The sequence below is a fragment of the Peromyscus californicus genome, unplaced genomic scaffold, assembly GCF_007827085.1.
Source record: "Peromyscus californicus insignis strain IS unplaced genomic scaffold, ASM782708v3 Scaffold_12__1_contigs__length_115047231, whole genome shotgun sequence".
NCBI classification, from domain to species: domain Eukaryota; kingdom Metazoa; phylum Chordata; class Mammalia; order Rodentia; family Cricetidae; genus Peromyscus; species Peromyscus californicus.
Genome location: NW_026294413.1, coordinates 15,238,923 through 15,243,265, shown reverse-complemented (window position 1 = coordinate 15,243,265; position 4,343 = coordinate 15,238,923).

Sequence of the window (4,343 nt, the reverse complement as noted above, 5' to 3'; positions counted from 1 at the left end):
TTCTTGTTCTTGATAACCTGACTAGTGTCAGGGGTTCCATTCCATTGAGTGGGCTGCTGTAGAATAATGCTTTTGTACACTGGTTTAATAAAATGCTGACTGGCCAGTTGCCAGGCAGGAAGTATAGGTGGGATAAGCAGACAAGGAGAATTCTGGGAAGAGGAAGGCTGAGTCAGAAGATGCCATGTAATGATACACAGGAAAAGCCAAGGAACATGTGGTGACATATAGATTAACAGAAGTGGGCTGAGTTTAAGTGTAAGAGCTAGTCAGTAGTAAGCCTGAGCTAATGCCTGAGCAGTTTTAATTTATATAAGTCTCTGTGTGTTTACTTGGGTCTGAGTGGCTGCTGACAGGAGTAGGGGGCTGAGGTGTGGTGAGGGGGGAGACAGGACACAGGAAAACTTTCAGCTAGCCATGGGTCTTAAATGCAAACAGATATTGGTTGGTTTTTCCCACAAACTTTGTACTACCATTGCCCTAGCATAGCTTTCAGGCAGGTCATCATTGGAGTTCAGTGGGTTTGTGTCTGTCTCTGTTCACGTTTGTCCTTTGGTAAGCATGCAGAGCCTTTCCAGTACCATGAATATTAATCTGTAGGGATAAAGGTTCCAGGGAGGCACCAGCTCGGCTTCTCTATGTTCAATAAGCTGCACAGGTGTCTTCAGCAGTAGGGGTTACTGTCAGTTTGTGGAGTGCAATTAAGAGCCTGCAATAGCCAACACTTTTTAAAGATTTTAATTTTAGAATGGGGTTTTTATATTCCACTAAAATACAATGATTAAAATTTTATACTATTGTCTCAAATCTATAGATCTATAATATGGAGAAGGTCATCTTAAAACTTTTAAGTATCTCTAGTAAGAAAAGTTGAATGGCCTTTCTTTTAATAAATAACATATTCTGTTGGTTTTCTAACTTACAGTAAAATTTGCCCTGTATTTTTTAGCAAATTAGTTCCTAAAATTTTAATATGATGATAAATCAATTTTGACTAGCCATTGTTACTTTGACAAAAATTGTATTGATTCTATGTTCTATAAAGCTAATAACCAGGTGTGTTAGTTCAGATACATGATTGATTCCTAGGGTTTTCTCTGCACAGAATGAAGTCATCATTTAACAGAAGTCACCTTATTTTCACAGTCAGCTTCTCATCATATATACACATGCACATCTGCTGAATATACATCTATGTATGGTGGCTTGGAGGTGCCCTGTCCATTAACCTTCCACTCATAAGAAATGGAGTCTGCAGTGTAAGAATGTGGAAAGGATGAGACCCTTAAGATATAGGGTCTGGTGAAGACTATTGGTGGTTTGTCCACCTCTGCTTTAGAAGAAACTAAGATCATTCCTATGAACTCTGTGTTTGTTCTTGTCTCCAGATGGGATTTCTTTCTCCAAGTGAGCAAGAATAATTGTTATACCTGAGAAAGAATAAAAACTGTGTACGTTTCATACATGCACATGTAATATAAGAAGTTAATTGATCCCAGGAGTATCATAGTGCAAATCTTGTTTTCATAGATAATACAATATTTCTTAACTGTGAAGTGAAAAAAATGCTCATAAACAAATACATAATGTAATAAATACTGATAAAAATAAATCTGATTGTTTATAACCTTAATTCCTAAACTTATATGGTCTAAGTATAATTTATATGGTCTAAGAAATGTGCATGAATATTTCTTTCTTGATTAGTTTTTACCAACAGTACATGAGGAAATTATAGATACAGAATATTTCAAAACAGCAATTATTTTTATGAAAAAAAAAACAGCAAGTATGTCAAACCAAAATAATACAATTACTAGTTATCAAATTATTTATTTGCATTACAAATTCTAAAATAAAAATGTTATCATCTAGAAAATCAGTGGAAACCTGAGATACAGATTGATACTTCTTTATTAATTGATATTTTGAGGGGAATTAAAAGTACAAAATAAAATTTATTCAGAAAATTTAAATGACAGTGCAAAGCAGTTGTGAGTAAACCAAATCTCAGAAACAGATAATTCAGTGGCAAAGTGTAGAGCTTGCGAACATTTGTGAATAACTATACTGTATTTAACAATGTTGATACATGCTAAGAAGATTATCAATAGATGATATCACTTCCATGCTTATAGAAACTAATATCACATAAGTGGGTAGTTTAATCTTAAAACATTGCTGGATGTACATGGTCCAATGCTGACTGAATCATTATCTGTATCTGTTATCTTATTATCTGCTACTTATCTGTATCACTAAACTCTATTTGATACATTCTCTCAGATTGGTTTTACTTTAACAATCTCTTTGTGCTATGGATTATCATACAGAGGTCATTCCTCAGAGATTGAACAGTGATAGATAAAGTACAACCACACAGTTACTATAAATGAAATGTGTCCGCAATGAATGAACATAGAATAAGAGGAAGTGTGTGTTCCACCTCGCATATCACATAGACCAGTGAATTCCAATAAATGGGGTCGTAAGAGGGACAGAGTTTCATGCATCTTAATCAAATTTACCAGCTTCGCATGGATATTTCTTGGCTTCTTTTCAACTTTGAGAGACTTCAGGAGCATAATTTATGTACTGTCTTTGCTCAGGCATGATGTACATACAGTTACTTTACCCCAGGATGTTCACAACATTGCTGTTTTCACCAAAGTTGCTGTTATACACTTTAAGACCTGTTCTAATTTGTGTGAGGTGTGAGTTTGATGACTTTCATGGAAAACTTCAAACAACAGTATAATTTCCGGTAGCTCTTACCACGGTCTTCCTCACATTTAACATAGTAAAACTAAATTTTGGCTTTATGCCATCTTTTAAGGTTGACATTTCATATAATGATTCCATTTCTATGTATTAGTAACCATTCTTTTCTACAACTGTCTTTTCTACATTCACATTTCCTTTGTATGTCTCCACTTTTCTTTTTGGAATATTTTTCATATCAATATATCAAGTTTAGTTCCTTATACTGCACAAATAAAGTCTGTGTTCTCCAACAGTTCATTTCATTTTGTTTATACACTTTCATTTTGTTATTACAGTTTATGCTCCAAAGTGATTTTTCAAGATTTCTTGTGAGCTACTGTTTCTATGTTTTCTGCTCCAGTTGCTCTGAGCCACTGGCTCTTTGTCCTATTGAAATGTCCAAAACATTCCATAGTTTTTACAAAATGAAATATTCAGGATGATGCTTTTGATATAATTATGTAAGATAGTTACACCTTTGCTTTGTTCTGGAATGCTCTCTGGTGATCAGTCCACAGATTTTGACATTCTAGATCACAACAGCTTCTTGGCACATTATTTTAACTTGATTTTTGTTGCTTCATATGACAATCAATTTAACACTCCAGTACAGATGCTCTAGGTCTCTCTCTCTCTCTCTCTCTCTCTCTCTCTCTCTCTCTCTCTCTCTCTCTCTCTCTCTCTCTGTGTGTGTGTGTGTGTGTGTGTGTTTCTGTGACTCTCTCTCTCTCTTTGTGTGTGTGTGTGTTTCTGTGACTCTGTCTCTCTCTCTCTGTCTCTGTTTCTGTGTGTGTGTGTGTTTCTGTGATTCTCTCTGTCTCTGTCTCTATCTCTGTCTCTGTGTGTGTGTGTCTGTCTGTTTCTTTGACTCTGTCTGTCTGTCTGTCTGTCTCTGTCTATGTCTCTGTCTCTGTCTCTGTCTCTCTCTGATTGGTTGTCTTGCTATATAGCCCAGGGTATCCTCTTACTTGTGGGCCTCTTGCCTCTGCATCCCAAGGGTAGAGCTTCCACCATTGTTCATCTGGCTCTTCCTCCTTCCGGTACTTCTAAAGGCTGAAATTCCACAGGTGTCTAAAAAGTAATTCCACAAGCTTCAGTTTAGTACCTTCTGGTTTCTATATCTGCATTCAACTCTCTGGTTACAGCAGCCATAGCCAGCTGTTTATATATCTTTTATTTCCGTGTTTTCTGTATTTTTCTGCCTACCCATAATTTTCTATTGACTTGAGTTTTCCATGAATTTCTCTACAGTAGAGCTACAGAGGAATTTGCACATAAGACACTTTATAAGGAAATACTGTAATGAGTGATGTAAAAAGTACATGATAATAGATGAGAAAAAAGTAGAAAAAAACTCAGGAAGTAACTGCTTTCAGATAATTATGGCCCTGATTACTTCCTGTTATGACACCAGGGAATGATCAGAGAAATTAAATTAAAAACCTAGTTCTACCTGAGCAACACATGGTTGCCAAATAACATTCCACTTTGATTGCCTAGAAAGAAACTTGATTAATGTAGAGTTTCCAATACTCCAAAAGCAATGAACAAGCAGGTATTAAAAATGGCGAAAGCCATTC